Here is a 17,919-nt window from a genome sequence, read left to right on the forward strand (position 1 = left end):
TTTCGATTAAAATAATAGTATGAACAATACCGAAAAAAGGCAATTAATGTGATTGTGTAATAAACTACTATATTTATGTTGGCAGTGTAAATATTTGGATCACTTGTTGTCATATACTTAGTAACATATTGTATTGGGGGCATTTGTAAGTTTGAAAAGAGCTATTGATAACAATTATATGTTTCATAACGAGTAAATGAATTGACTATTGCTTGATATCAACTAGCTATATAGAGTTATTTGATTTCGATTAAATAATAAACGAGCCTTAGGCGAGTTTATCATTACTATTTAAATTAGGTAATGAGAGTTGATGTCAAGCGATATTTCCCTTATGGTAAACATTTGTTTGTGTTAAATAGAAGATTCCACTACTTATTGATCTAGTCTTTTGCAGATACCAGTATGATGTCATATGTCATGATCCGGCGTCAAAATTTAACAACAGATATTTTTAAATTGTGTGCACGCTTTAGAATGTAATAAAATTTGACAGAAATAAGATTTTCAGGTGTAAAGTGTAAGTTTTCTTTTTATTATTGAAGAAATCACATATGTTGTTTGCCTTTGATGAAATGTAAATCGTTTTGACCCTTGAAAGTCCTAAAAGACCTTGATAATGGCCAATGAAAATGTTACAATACTTTTTTACGATGCCAGATGAGCCAATCAAATTAACGCGTTTTTAATATCACGTTTTTGTATCACACTATGTGCAGTAATAAATGTTATATAGTCTTGTATACAAAAAGATTATAGGTTCTCCAAAGTGGGTCTTCTTGGATTATAGATGAGAATTTCGATGGGCAATAGTAAACGAAGTAATTTGGAAAGGGCAGAAATTCTGTATCGCTACATACCCCAGACGAACCACTTATATAGTTTTGTTAAGGGTTCTCTCAATTCCAGAGGGCATGACCTTCTCCCACACTAGGCATTGAATTTATTGTCTCCACAGCGACTGCACGTGGCTGCATATTCATACTTCCTGCATTATTGAAACAAATAGTGCATGCATATTCGGGACGTCTGCAAAGTGGGACAACTGGGATGATAGGTGGGAATTTCTACCTTCATTGGAAAATGAGTACATCTTTAAGTGGAGAGACTGTTGGCGTATCTACAGGCCAACTACGGCCTCCAAGTTTTTAAACGTACAACAAATTGTTACTTTCTCTACAAGAGGTATCGGATATAACTTCGAATTTAAACAAACGAAACTCGCATTCGTCACAACTCAGTCGATTTCGTGATAGATGGAGAGAAGCGGAGTCACCCGAGGTTAGCCGATCGACGAAATTCCCTTATGAAAATCTCCCTGTAAGCCATTTTATTAGATATCACAAGGCTTAGGTCACACATACCAAATGTTTAAATGAAAGTACAAAATTTAGCCGATTAGCGAAAATGCGGATGAGGATAAAAAAGGGGATGAATTGATACCATAAATAGACGAATATATCTGATAATCAAATGTAATATTTCAAGTAGTGTAATAATATACGTCTGCAACAAGAAGCAGAAGTTTATGAATGGCTATTTCCTTGATTAAACTATGAGCCAAGCATCGTAATCCCAAAATATTAAGGTTTTTTTTATTTACATATACCACCAACTTTCAGACTCTTTAAGTTTTGAGCCTTCTTGTTTTACGCTTTTAAACATTATTTAATTTTTTATAGTCATGTTTTTGTGCGCTTGTAAAACACCAAATACACGAAAGAAAAAAAGTACGAAATATTGATATCAACAATTTAAAAATTCCTATAAATTTAGATAAAAAAAAAAAAAATTCTCTTGATTTAAATATTGAAAGCTTTTATTATCAAAGTATGATAATAATGTCAGTGCACAAACATTAAATTTTTGTTCCGGTTTTATTTGTTCTCGAGACCAGATATACAAGAGACAAAGTAAAATAAAAAAGACAGAAAAGGAACATCGATACAAAATAAGGTCTATTTTAGCTTTAATACAATAATATAATCATTTAACTCTGAATGTAACTTGACATACGTATTTATACATTCCTAGATTTAAATTGTTTGAACGTTCCTGATAAAAGTAAATCCCGAAAAAGCGTTTCGGACGCATGAAATGTATGAAGTGCTATTTTCTTTTAACAAATGCATATAAGCATGCGGAAATGGATCAGGGACCAGTTGTTCAAAAGTGTCGTTAGCCTTAACGATGATTAAGGCTAACGAGTCGTTAAATCTTAACTAAGTTGCTAGCTAACATTTGCGTTCAAATGTGTTGTTCAAAAACTTTTAACGACAATGTTTAATAACACTGCGTTAAGAGTCATTAAATTATTGTATGTTTAATTGTCATCCTTAATGCACAGAAAATCTTCACTTCCTGTTACCAAGATGGCTGAATTGTCTGCAAAGAAATTGCCAAGGGACAAAAAAGCCAATTTCACCTCCATTTAGGCAAACTTGATCAGTTCACGAGTGACATACGAGTTGGAGTTGTTAAAAGGGGGATTTTCAACAGAAGTGACAAACCAGAAGAAAAATGAGGTCTTGAAAAACATAACAGAGGAGGTCAATGCTTTGGGTGTCCGCTTCAGAACCGAAGCAGAAGTTAGAAATAAATATCGGAATATGTGTCGTGGTGCAAAGGAAAAATTTACTAACTCCAGAAAGGAAATGAGCAAGACTGGAGGTGTACCACCACCTACACAACTGAGCATTGCAGAGGAAAACATTGTAAATGCAATGAGGGATAGTGCCTCATTCAGTTGAGTTGATGGCATTGAGACAGATATAAATTGTAACGGTATGTATTTTTTAAATTTAATTTAATTTTTACTTAAATTGCATTCTTTATTTTGACTTATAAACTTTGTTTTTTAACCTGTAAATGCAGAAATAAGTTTACGCTAACGATCGTCTGCTTTGACAGAAGGGTTTCCCATGGTATGGGATTTCCTCGCTTTAAATATCTTTGACCTTGACATGTTTTAAAAATATATGTCTATCTACTTAAATTATCATACGTATGCGTTATTAGTGGTCACTTGTGTATAAAGGATTGAATCATCCACTTACGCTTTATACATTCGGATATCCTTAAAACTGTATTTAACCATTATTAATCTTTATTTTGACTGCAAAAACTACTTTCCTCATTGTGTTGTTTTATTGTTTTGCTTTTGCCGCTTTTTTGTCCCTTGTAACATTAAAAAAAAAATTTGATACGGAGATATGACTTTAAAAGAATCAAAAACTAGTTTAAAGTGATGAAACTGTTCTAATCAATATAAACAACCACTTATTAAGTTTAAAATATTTGATTTGATGTACAGATAAGAACTTATTAGTTGCTTACACCATAGATGAAAGGCTATATAGCCTGTTACTTATATCTTGTAAATGAATAATCTACAGTTATTCCTCTTTGTACTTCTACTTTCAAAATTAAAAAAAAAAACAAATCCAGTACTACTTTAAAAAGGGGTCTTTACAAAGTGACCTCATAAAACTGAAAAAACTAAAGAAAATGAAAACAAATAAAACAAACAGACAGGAACAAGCAAAAAAGTAGTATTTCTCTTTTTAGATAACCACAAAGTCACCATTCACATGTTTATGCCTTATGCACCAAAAAAGTTGAAAAATGAAGCAAAAGTGGAACAAAGTTCTTTTAAACCATTTGCTCTTAACCATTTTATAGGTCATTTGTTAAAAAATAAAAAAGGTTCAATATAATATACTTTCAAATTTTTTTTCTTCAGATATCATAATATTTACTATCATGTCACATATGAAACATTCAGGTTATTGTCAGTATGTTAGATCTGTTTTAACTGAAATTCTTTACAAGAATTTCTATTTCTATTTCTTTACTTAATATTTTAGAAGCAAATCCTGCCACAAATGGAGGCCAGTTTCCATGCACAGCTACCCCCAGGCCTACAGCAGAAGAATCTGTCTTGATAAGAGCTTTAGACAGATATCACTCAAACTTCCAGAACAATCAGCAGACCTGCCAAGTAGCTGATGATGCTGAAGGGACTGATAGAAATACCACATGTCCAGGTCCAAGTAGTTCAACATCTTCCCAGTCTAAAAGATCTTCAAGTTCATGCAGGTAATGTTACTACACCTTTACAACAAGAAATTCCTCATTTCATGACATTAGCCATTATATACACTTTCAACAATTATAAGTCTTAATTTGTGTTCGGTGCATAATTTAGAGAGAAATTATTTCATAAATTTTATCTGCGTTTAAGCATTGTAAGGCTCTTAACAGAAAATTAGAAAATCATAAGCATCCCCTAAAAACAATTGCAAACACATATCTAAACATAGCCTTTAAAAAATGATCTCTCCAAAAATGCAAGAAATAACAATAAGGAGATGTGGTATGATTTTCAATGAGACAACTATCCAGCAAAGTTAAAATAAAGTGGATATAAGCTATTAGGCAACCGTGCATCCGTCGACAATAAGAAAAAACCGTATAAAAGACCTTGCAATGGATTAACAAAAGAATTTACGAAAAAACAAATGAAATGTAAATTAAAAACCACTGACCTACAGGCTACTGACTTGGGACAGAACGTGTGTGCACTAAACCTTCCGGTTACCTGGGACATGCAGGGATGTTACAGCAAAACATAAGAAGAAACTATAAAAATCAGTTGAAAAGAGCTCCACTCAGCAGATTGATACAAAGCAGAGAAAAACAACTAAGGGAGCTACCAATTGATTTTTAGGGGGGGCTAGGATGGAAAATTTTGTCCTGCCTTTTTTGATGTTGTAATTTCTGTCCTGCCTTTTAGTTTTTCAATCTATTTGGTCCTGTCTTCTATTTTTTTTTTTAGATTATCCTGACTTTTTTTACATAAATTGACATCCTGCCTGTTTTCTTACAAAGTGTCTCATCCTTCCCTTTTCTTTTACTCAAAACTCCTGTCCTGCCTTTTTTAAATTTCATCCTAGCCATCCCCCCAAAAAATACTCAAATAGAAGCTTCATAACACTGATGCACACCTCTGGATACTAACATTTTTAAAAGAACAGACAAAAAAGGAAATAATTGTTCAATAAGAATACCACTGATGAGATGAAAAAAGGACTGTTGAAAATTGTCAAAACTTGAATGTGCAAATAGACTCTTATATTGGTTATTACAGTAATTATTTTCAATATTGTGCTCTCGTTCTCACAGCATACAGCCAACACCCAAGACGAAGAAAACAGCTGAAGATGTTTATGCATTACAATGTGCAGTTCTTGAAAAATAACTAGAGAAGTACATACTTCAAGTAGATCTCTTAAAAAAATTGCTTGGCAAATATGACAATTTAGATTCTGATGCCCTGGAACTACTGTCAGTTTTGGGGCAGTGATTGTTAAAACATTAGAAAACTTTTCAAGTTGTTTAATATTTAAATGTTTTGAATCTATTTACTTTAATGTTTGACTTTTTTAATTGCTTTTTCCAAAATACCATTTTTATTACAAAATCCATTTATTAAAATGCTGCATATATTATATTGATTTATTTTTTCTATTACATGTACCACATATTGTATTTAATTCTTTTTAATTGAAATTGATGATTATCTTATAAATGAAGACAGCTAGCAATTTGGATTTTGCGTCTTTTGTTTTATCATTTCTGTAGTCCTAACAATGAAAAGGTATTAACATTTTGATGTCAAATGTGATAATTTCAGGCTGATGTTCAGAGATAATAATTCCAATGTTGAGTCTTATTTCATTGGTCACCAATGATGTTTCTGTGTATGACTATAAGGTATAAATTTTTCTCATTGTTGAAGGCTGAACAGTGTCATGTAATTGCTCATATCTACGTCATTTGAACTCTAGAAGATTTTGTCTCATTGGCAAGCATACCAAATCTTCTATTTTCATTGTTGGTGCAAGATTTTGGCAATTGTCAAATCTGATTTTACTTGAACATTCAAAGCTTAACAATTCTATGAAATCGTAAATAATCCTGGTCCTTCAGTTTTTTTGATAACATAAAAATAAAGAAAGTGAAACAGATGTTTTAACTTTAATGACGGTTAAAATAAGTTCCAGCCATGTGTTCCCTAATCCCTCTTCCATCCTGTGTCCATTGTAGTTGATTCCATTTTCTATATCCTTTTTAACAGGCTCTTCTGCTGCTACAGCTGGTTCAATTAGTTGTATGCAGATGTTGTGAAGAATCCTACAAATCAGAACTATTTTAGTTACCTTTTTAGGATCCATACGAATATGCAAAAGATAAATGGTATTTTTCTGAAAAAAATATTATGATTTCCAATTTTAAAGGGGAAAAAAAATTTCCAATCAATGAGAAACAGTATAAAAACATCTAAATAATCACTCACTTCAGAATGCAATATGTGGAACTTTCTCTTCCATCTACCAAATGTCCTTTCTATAACAGATCTTGTGACCGCATGATATCTGTTGTTCAATGGGATTCAGAAAAGGTGTCATTAAAAAAGACCTGCAGGGATAGCCACTATCACCAAGATATATACCATTTTCCCAATTGCCATTTCTCTCCATATGAGCACACACCTGCATGAGGAATTATATTTATGGTAAAGAATATACATGCATATACAATTGGTATTGTTAAAAGATATTTCATTGGCAATCATACCACATCTAACAGAAATTAAAGGGTTTGGGTTCATTCTTTTTGGTACAATTATTATATGTCTCTCTTATCTGATGGCATTTGTAGATCGACTCGAACAATCAGTATATGTTTGGCAACTGCAACTGATTTTTCTAGTTTTTTTATTTGGACTCCGAACCGAGATGGTACTCCGAACCACGATGATCACGCTGAAGTACGATTGTTGGACGCTGAAGTGCGTTTTGTGATTACACTGAAGTGCGATGATGGCAATGTGACGCTATCGTGTTGATAGCTACGCCGAAGTGCAATGGTGGTAACTCTGAAGTGCGATGGACTAAATAAACTATATTTTCAATGCTTTTCATGTTTACTGCGTAGAAGGCAAATTGTTTGCTTTAAGGACGACGGTACATTGTGTTACTGTAGAAGCCGTTTGTCGGGTTTTTAAGTTCATAGGGGACTTATAAACTACGTGAAACGGAGAGTGATTGGTAGAGATGGGAAAGTAACCTTCTGTAGCGATTTTTTTTTCGAAATCTACAAAAAGTTCTAGTTTACGTACGATGGAGCGTGGCATTATTATCTAAATACATACGGGTCCGTGAAAAAACTCTCCGTATTATAATATTACTGTAAACAAGGAACTCATGAAAGGAACATGGTAAAAATAAAATTTTAAAGCCGAATTATGTTCACATGCAGAAAATCAAAGAGGACGATCTCTCATTTAGTATGCAACTGTATCTAAGGACATAAAGAGACAATAATGAATATTTAATATACTAACTATAAAACAATTAAATAATTGCACATCTGTAAATTTTAAACAAGCCATCACGCGTCATATACACCATCGCACATCAGCGAACGGACAATCGGACTTTTATATTATCGCACTTCAGCGTGACCATTGCAATTTAGCTTCCCCATCGCACTTAAGCTTTCCCATCGCACCTCCGAGTCCTACATATATAATGAAAAAAAGGATATGTTGATGAATTTGTGAAACACATTTGCGCGTACATGAAGAACCAAATGCAAAGGAACTTCACTGTATTGCTGTTCCTTTTTGTAGTCACTATGAGGCTTTCCAAAAGGACGATAAACTCTCATCTTACGACATGTAAAATAAACCTTTGAAAGAGGATCTTCTAAAATTCTAAAATGATACCAGCAATTTGGTCTGATGAAGCGTTACTTCATTCATAATATAAATATAAACACAATTAATTTAGTTTTGTCATCATCATCATCATCATCATCATCATCATCATCATCATCATCATCATCATCATCATCATCATCATCATCATCATCATCATCATCATCATCATCATCATCATCATCATCATCATCATCATCATCATCATCATCGTCGTCGTCGCTGCTGCTGCTGCTGCTGCTCCTCCTGCTCCTCCTCCTCCTCCTCCTCCTCCTCCTCCTCATCATCATCATCATCATCATCACCATCATTATTATCATTATCATCATTATCAATTCTCAATTATAAAATAATGTTTGTCGATTTGTTCACAATGTAAGCATTTTAATTTCAAGTAATCTTATTGTCGATCTACTTCTTAAGCCGGATAGGTTGTCAAATATATTTAAAAAAAATAATAAAAATACAAAGATACTCTATTTTAAGCTATAATAATTCAAATTTTTTATTAACTTATAATTATATTGTTATTACAATTAACACATCTACAAACTAAACTTTACTTTAAATTAAATAAACCGGAGTCAAAATTATATATACCAACTTAACCTGCGTATGGTGTATACATTTTTCAACTCATATGATATTCAAGAACTTGCAGCTGCTACTCAGACTTCATAAAACTTTATCGGTGTCTAAGCGAAAAAACAAATGAGCCAGGGTTTTGTCAAATAATGTATAATCCTTTTTCTCAAAAAGTTCCTTGAAAAGTACCAAGACCGCATACATAAATATGCAGTGTCTTCTTCACAAATGATACAAGATGTTAGTATGTTTCTTTTGGTCGTATGACCTTTGACGTGACTCAGTATTTATGCATCCCGATATCGGCATTTGACTTTTTAGCTTTGGTGCATTCCTGGTGCAGGTGGGTACAGAGGTGCAATTCGGACACAAAGAGTTTTTTCAGTGCTGTTTTTATTTTGTTAACCATTGTGTTGATATTTTTTTTATTTTAACTGTATCGAGTGTATACTATAATCTTTATGTACTATACACGACAAAAACATTTTTATGTTGACGTCATTGTCGAACCTCGGACGCATGAAATTTATAACGTGTTTTGTTCATTTTTTGCACTCTATTTCACCATTGTTGTTGACATCTTTGTTAGATTGATTTTTATGTTTGTTTGCATTTTATAGTCAGTTGTGTTGTGTGTCTAAGTTGTAAGTCTACAGGGTTTATGCTACTGGATCCAATTATTGTCACATTAACCCACTATTTGGGTTGCTCACCCAATTTTGTCAATATAAACGGTACTATAAACAACTGTAAAACAAGTGGGGAATTTGGCTAGCTAAAAAACCAGGTTAAGCCCACAATGTGATTTTGTCAGTTTTATTGGAATTTTTTAATTTGCTTTGTTACTTTTTTGAAAAGTATATTTTAGGTTCAAATGTATTATTATGGATTATTCATAGATATTGGAAGATCTATCCAATGTAAGAGTAAAGATACTCTCTTTTGAAGAAATCTATGGTTTAAAGGAAACTTTATATTGGAATAGCAATTGATCCTCCCTCCGTACAAATTTATTTTTGCTTGAAATACGCATTTGTCTTGCTATTTTATATTGATCTTATTCAGTATTTTCCAACTACTTGAGAAAAGGATACTATAACGCCATCAATATCAAATAAAATATAGTTAACAATAGTCAACTGACCACTGAGGAGATTTGATTAGGACTTTTAAAAAGACCTAGGTATCTTCTTTTTTTTTTGGCTTCTAAAAATTACACACCTGTTTAGAATATAAATAATCATACTTTATATTTTCTTTATTTCCACCCCATATAATAGCATATAACGTAAAAATAGTCTGCAAATTAACCGTCTACGGATAAGGCAGTATTTCGATATTGATATGTTTCGAATAATAATATTCTAAACATAAACAATGATGGTTGAAAATTGATTTAATGCATATCGATTTCCTGTGCATAACTTAACGAACGATATAATTGACAAATGTTTAAATCGGTGATCGAGGAAAGAGACTGTTCCTTGTTGAATTTATTTTTATTCTTACTCGCGATCGGTATTTAAAGAAACTCCAGGTTGATTTTTGTTGTTCAAATATTAACATATAAACTACTGTATGGTAATGACAGAGTGTCCCATTAAAGTCAAAAGGGTGTGAAATGTTAAGAGGAGTATTCAAATTAACTTACAATACTTTTTTAAAGCTCTCCATCCAACGGCAATATTTGTTACGGCACAACAATTCCCTGATTTATCAAGACGACAAATTGAAAATTCGTCAGAGAAACTAGCAACACAACATGTCTACTGTACCAAACACATTACTGTGCACATTAAAACTGATTCCGAATATAGGTCTGTTGTATACTGTGATGGCATTATTGTTTCGCCTCCAGTGACTGTAAACAATACACCTTTAAATTCAAATAATTCTACATGTATGGTTTAGAAAGTAAGTATTGTCATTATAAAAGAAATGGAAACATTAATATTTTCCATTTTAGTTAATATTCGAATGGAGCAGAAGTGTCTAGATAAATAAATGTCAATAATGAGAAGAGATGTAGTATAGAATATACAAGAATGATTTAAATTTCATCTAATCAGAACAAAGTTCATAATTTCATCCAATCAGAACAAAATTCATAATTTCATCCAATCAGAACAAAATTCATAATTTCATCCAATTCAAAAGTCCTAATATGTATCATAATACCAATTATCAAGAACTATCCGCCTTTCCAAATCTAAAATAATGTTATTGGCAACTAGAGTCAATCAATGACATTTCAATTAAACGAAATATAAAACAAATCTTACTTTTTAATTTGTAGGTAGACTTATTTAAAAGCTTTTTATACTTGGTGAATTTTGCGATCGATAATGGAAATGGAAACATCATTTTCTCTAACAACGCCAATGTCTATTGAAATTGTTTATATCAAATGGAATAACATAGTTTGATTTAAGTGAAGGATTAGTAAGTAAAATTGAAGTAATTGCCTATCTTTGGATCTGTACATTTGGTAAAAGTAAGTCTTCAAATTGAGCAAATACGACTTAGCACAGGGCAGTTGTAAACAATTACTTATTTTCTGCATACATGTTTTTTCAGCCTTATATTTTATTCAAGTAGTTAATTATTTTTATTCAATTGATACAGCAAAAGGGGGATTGTTCATAATAAAACAAAATAGTTTATCACAGTCACATGTTCATGTGATTCTTCAAAGTCAGTTGTCTTTTGTTTTATCGGTATGTTTTGACAGTAGTTTTGGAACTGATGTTTTGACATTAATTTCTGTTAATCTAAGTCGAACCTTAAAGTAGCAACATTCGTTTTTCTTTAAATAAAGTCTTACTTCGCAGACACATTCCTTAAATGCACATCCGAACAATTATTTACAGATTAGAGTCCGAATGTAATCATGAATTGCTTGTTTTTGTTAATAAAGGGAAAAAGGTTTGCTACATCAACGAATGAGTGATTGGTTTTACTACTACATGTATGCAAACACTTATCCTCTTAACAGTAAATATTATGAATACAGCTTATTTATAAAGAGGCTGCACAAATACACGCTTTTGACAAATACCTCATTGCTTTGATACAAACTTATCATAATAGCCTTGCCTTTTGTTCATTATATCTTTCTGGATTGAGCACTGGTAAACACAATTTGAACTGAAACAGTGATTTTGATCTTTGCTGTTCTTAAAAGACTGCACAATAAATTATAAAGTCAAGTTCAGTCTTTCTATCAATTTTCATACTATACCATTATTTCATTAGCGGATTGGTAGACATAGAGGCTGGCAAAAATTGATTAATCTATAGTTTTCTTTCATTTTTCAAAACAATTGTCTTGATGTCATCAAATGTTATGCTGGAAAATCTAATATATTGTTTCTGGTTTTAAATATATAACTATTGTTTGAGAAATGAATCTAAACGTTTATTTTCATAAAATGGTTTCAGATCGTCCATTAATACAATTTCCTTCACTACTGTTGTTTTACCTACCTACATTTATTTCAACAAAAACTTTAAAACTACCACTATTTGGTAGATCAGTTGATGGTTTCAAATAAATTGAAAAAAGTATATAATTCAATGCATTACGGCGCATTGACGCATCTCTGACTTTCAAATGTTGAGGTTTGAGCATTACGGATGAAATAAAATCCAGAAGCACCTCGGACGCACGAAAATTATTAAGTGTTTATTTCTTTTACTTACGTAATTAAGAATTGAGTATTTTTCCACAGTTGTTCTATCATACCAAAGAAGATATTTTGATAAACTCAACTGCGACCGTATTTGTTTATGGAGAATTTCTAACGTCTCTGCCGAGTTTGTTTGTAGACGACAATCGCCTCTGGCGTACACAATTATAAGCCTGGTATCTTTGATGAGGTTTTTTTTAACCCTTTATTAAGGTGGTACCCAACACCTTGACTAATATTAATTTGGCTCGTTTAATTTTCATAAAATTTTGACAAAATGTTTACTTTGACCCTTTGACAAAAATATAAAAATTTCAAAAAATTTGAACCAACCACTTTATCAGAAAAATTTCATTGGTTATATAGCAGTTTGACAAACACTAATTTTGATCATTGAGAAGCTTAATATTTCCTTAACAATACAACGTGATTAAATCGTTTAGCTGATTTTTACAGAGTTATCTCCCTGTAGTGTTAGGTACCACCTTAAGATATTTATTGTTCCTGACAAAATTATATACGTGAATTCATGTAAAGGATGTTGTTAGAAATACCATTGTAAACAAACCCGACTTTTTGATGATCAACTGAACTTACTAAAGTAACACAGTACATTTGCCAACCATAATGTTGCAAAATATTTCTGAGCAGATACATACGAAACCACGTTTTCCAGACGACAAATGTTTTTGATTTGATTATGTTTTTAGATTTTTCACAATTTGTAGATTTTATTGATTCTGTCGGTCTCACAATTTTTTTTAAATATAACGGAACCATAAACAACTACTATGAAAGAAATTGAAACCACCATTTTCTACTGAAATTAGCTATATTGAGAAAAGGAATGTGCCAGTTGGTTTCCATTCGTTCTGTTAGTTGTTATAGTTTGTCGTTTAATGACTTCTTTCTTTTTTAATTTATCTTGGTATTGTTGGTAATACTTTTTTTTCGACTAACGAGTTTGAATTCACCCTTTTGAATCTTCCACATAATTTATTAAACCCCTTACAAAAACAGGTATAACCAATTAACGTTACGTCATATAGGAACAATAAACGTCCATAACGACGTCCCCAAGGACAACCGCATTATAACAGATAATCGATAGTGAAACCGGTGGACGTTATCTTCAAATGTTGTGATATTTTGATCAGATAGCTTTGAATGTAAAATATCATCTTTCAAGTAAAACAGTAAATGCTTGTGTAAGCTTATGGAAGTGAAATCCTCATAGGAGAATGAAAATATTCAGAATAAAGTGAGAACCAAGAATAGTGGTGAATTACTTTTAATGAACTATTAATTGTTATCATTATGAAAACGAAATGAGAGTTGGTATATGCGTCAGTCAGACAACAACCCATCAAACTAAATAATAAAAAAAGGAAACCGAAGAAGACATGCATCTAGAATATAAAAATAAGGAGATGGGGTATAATTGCCAATGAGACAACTATCCACCAAAGTTAAAAAAAAAGTGGATGTAAGCAATCATTTATAGGCAATCGTATGGCATTCAACAATGAGAAACACCCATACTGTATAGTCGGCTATAAAAGGCTATAAAAGGCCCCGACATGAAAATTATGAAACAATTCAAATGAGAAAACTAACGGCCTAATTTATAACAAAACAATTAACGAAAAACAAATATGACAGACATGAATCAACGACAACCACTGAACACACAGGCTCCTGACTTGGGACAGGAATAAAGAATGTGGCGGGGTTAAACATGTTTATGAGCGCCCAACCCTCCCCCTAACCTGGGACAGTGGTGAAATAGCACAACATAAGAACAAACTATAAAAATCAGTTGAAAAAGGCTTAACTCATCAGATCGATACACAAGAAAGAAACATCAAACATAAACAAAGACCGGACGTGGCAGGGTATTTATCCATCCCTCATCCCTAACAGGAAAAAGGACAATAAGTACAGATCTGAGAGTACTCGCAGTTACTGACAGCTAATTCAAAACCAATAACAACTAATAAACAAAAATATGTATCTAAGACCAAAATATCAATCCTTATTAATCCTGACGGTTTTAATACAAAAGAAAATAAATTATGATAGATAAGAGATTATTAAGTCTTTCAAAACCATGTAAACTATGAATATCTTACAAGAAAACACTTTGATGTCTGGATATCAATAGAAATTCAATGTCAATACAGATTTTAAGATTATTGGAATTTGTATTCAACTATATTGTTTGATAACTGTAGACATTGAAAGATCATAAAACCTACATGCAGTCAATTATAATGCCTCATCAGGATTACCAGCAAACATTCTATAATCTATGTTATAAAAGTGTTATCGTACTTCTAAGACATTTCTAGGAATGTGATTAGTTAAAAGCGATCGCGTGGAGACCGTGTATATTTTATATGGGGTTAGTAGGCTTGGTTAAACGCTCTCACCCCATATGGAATTTACTGACCCCATATATATCGTATTAGGTCACTAGGTAACTATGTAGCTATTATTATTTTTATCATACATTTACCTATCTTACATTCGCTGGGTATAATATGGCAATTATTTTTTTCGTGTCTTGTTAATATTGTTTTTTTTTAAGAATAGATGTGACAGCTGCTAAAACAGAACGGTAAAAGCGTCTTTTTGATATTGCAAGAGTATAAATGGTAATAAAAGAATCGGATGTTTTCTCTAAACAGATCTGATCATCTAAAAGCTTTTTTTTTCTTTTGGTTAATTGATATGCGATCATCAATTTTAGTAATATGATGACTTGAAATGGCTCGGTAAACAATTCTGACAGCCTTTCTTACCTATGTGTCAATTATCGCCAAAACTAATACATGTAATATATTGGTATAGATAATCATTGCAGAAAAAATGATTATTTGTCTAATTTATAGACACATGTAAAACATTATTTCCAGCTCAGTTTTTGCTGTAATCCATCTGTCAGTTTCATGTAATAACCATTTTACAACTGAATAGCAATTATTGTAAAACAATCAATAATCACTTTTGTAATGTGAGAAGATTTTTAACTTTTTAAAAACTGATTAATGTCCGTGGAAAATATTTCAACTTATTGAAATGGTACGATGAAAACAGGTATCAATAATATGAAACGTTAATAGATATCAAACTATTGGCTATATTATCATGAATCAGTCTTTTATTGCATGATTTTTAGCGCACCTGATGAAGTTTATTTTAGAAAATATTACACATATTGATAATATATATGTAATACCTTTATAATGCTTATAACATAACCACTAGGTCGTTTGCCCTACTTAGGTGGCCTTACGTATACCTTAATGCCCCCCTCCTAAATCCTACGCTGTGAGTTATACAATAGAATCAACACAGTGACTGTCATAAGTTTTCAGTGTGCAGCAACTACAGTCTAAACATAAAAGGTAAAATCGTAAAAAAACATAAACATAAACGTAGTGTTATGTATCTTTGGAACACTAATGTCTACTCTTTTGTCAAGAATGATATCGAAACTTAAAAAGGTCCAAACTTGAATATGAGTACGATTTTCAGCATATTTTGTGTAACAGACAGACTTGTGATGGATAAAAAGGAGTCTGCACTTGTATTAGACATGACTAATGTTTCAGGCAAAATAACAATTTAATATAAAATAAATTTACCAATACATATAATTTAAGTAAAAGAAAGTATTAATGAATGCCTATTAGTCAGCACTTCTGACATGCATTATCATTGATATGGTCATAATTATAAATTAACTGTTTACATAACTTTTTTTCGAAATACTAAGGATTTTCTACCTCAGGAATAGATAACTATAGCTTATTTTTTGGCAAAACCTTTCGGAACTTTGGGTCCTCAAAGTCTTTCAACTTCGTTATGTTTTATTTGACCTTTTGAATTTTTATTATTCGAGCGTCACTGATGAGTCCTTTACAAAATGTTAATCCTGGTATGTATGATTCGTTAATTATGTCTACTGATGTAAATACATAAGATTGATACAACTCTACTTTAAATGTGGTTACAACTCGTAAAACATGAATAAAGATGTGTTATACATGTTATATGATCAAAATATCTTTTCGCCGCCAAAGTGCAGTTTTCTTTGACGATAAAATCAAGATCAAATAGTTTCACACATCATCAAGACCTTTCCTGAAGTGATAAGACTATGATTTTATACGCTTTCAAAAAACGTATTTTTATGAAAAGATATAAGGATCATTAAATGTATCTTTATTATCAAACGTTTAATTGGTAAAAGAAATGTATTTTACCATTGAATAGTAAAACATGTGTCATTTAACAGCATTACTATTTAGGTAATGATAAGTCGAATTTTATAGTGTTATATTTTATTGTTTTTTTTTTGTGCCAATTGCAATGTGTTATCACTTTTTTCCATGTATGGGTTTTGATCCCTGCTTAGTATATTTTATCTTTTTCTGGAGATATTATAAGTTATATGGTTTGCTACTGACCCCATACGGATCCATAGAGGGTTAGTAAAAGCCATAGGGGGCGAGGCCGAAGGCCGAATCTCCTATGGTTTTTCTAACCCTATTTATCGCACAAGGGACTTTTTCTGCTAAGTTATGTATAAAAATAAGCAATGAAATACAAAAAACATTAATTACTGACCCCACACGGATCCATAAGGGGTCACCACATGACGGCGTTAAACCAATCATAACGTCATAATTTACCCGAGGTGCGATAACACCTTTTCTTTCCTATTTGAGTGATCAGTAGTTCACTTGCATGCAGCAATCTAAAATTGAAATATATACACCGTTTGCGGTTTATGCTGGATTGAAAATAGATAGAAATTGGAAGTTAACAAAGTCAAAGTGATCTCTTTTTTCCTGAGGTTTATCGACGTCGATTTTTTTCAAAGTTCTATTCGGCTTATTGAATTCGATTTTCATATACATAATGACTTGTTTGATAGATATCTTAAAATTTAATGGAAAAAAATATATAACAATCATACAATGCATCAACATACGAATGAACAGAGCAGCGAACAAAACAGCATGTATTCATCCAAATTGAATACAGTCTTTTCATCTTTACATGTTGTCTCTATCAATAACGTTCAACAAAATACATAGTCAGAGAAATTTGTAAATTTTGTAACCTGTTGCAAAAAGGTAACATTAAAACTCAATATGGTCTGTCAAATGATGAAATTGTTAAACAACTAAAACTACTACTACTAGATTGTAAACACTTGGCCTGCTTACAATAGCCGGTTAATTGAAAGATATTAAAGTATATAATGTATGTTATATGTTATAAACAAATTTATTCAGTACCAAGGATCTGACTAATGCCTGTATTCTTACCACTGTTAAGAACTGGTCGATGTATGTTCACGACCCTTTGCAACTATTAAAAAGAGGCGGAAAATACCAAAGAAACATTCAAACTCATCAGTCGAAGAGACACTGACATCACCATGACAATATATTAAAGACGACCAAAAAACAAACACGAGCACAAAAACTATATAGAAATCTAAAGATTGAGCAACACGTGGCTTGAATTATTGGATTGTTGCAATGTAATATATCCGACCCTGATTAGCATACTGCTTTTGTCTAGATGCAGTCAAAATTATCGGCATTTCAGCATGGTCATTTACATTGCATCCTACATATTGATCTATAGTCTACCTTGTTGTCGTACTGAAGGTATTAGTGGAATTTGAGCTAAGCACTCATAATCCAATTAGTAATCCAAAAGTAAGATAAAGGTAAAATCCGTAAAAGATAATGCATATTTTAAGGTGTTTCTTGTCGTATAACACACCGAGGGATGTCAGGATCGATCAAATGAAAAACCGACTTACGTACTTTGACCTAT

The 17,919-nt window shown here is 31.9% G+C and overlaps 1 long non-coding RNA gene across 1 annotated transcript; it reads left to right on the forward strand.

Moving 5' to 3' along the window:
* Positions 1 to 4,052: 4,052 nt before the first annotated feature.
* On the forward strand, positions 4,053 to 5,606 carry LOC127706123 (uncharacterized). Its single transcript, XR_007984237.1, has 2 exons — positions 4,053 to 4,098; positions 5,185 to 5,606. It is a non-coding gene; the product is annotated as an uncharacterized LOC127706123 (long non-coding RNA).
* Positions 5,607 to 17,919: the final 12,313 nt, after the last annotated feature.

Source organism: Mytilus californianus, unplaced genomic scaffold, assembly GCF_021869535.1.
Source record: "Mytilus californianus isolate M0D057914Y unplaced genomic scaffold, xbMytCali1.0.p SCAF_6, whole genome shotgun sequence".
NCBI classification, from domain to species: domain Eukaryota; kingdom Metazoa; phylum Mollusca; class Bivalvia; order Mytilida; family Mytilidae; genus Mytilus; species Mytilus californianus.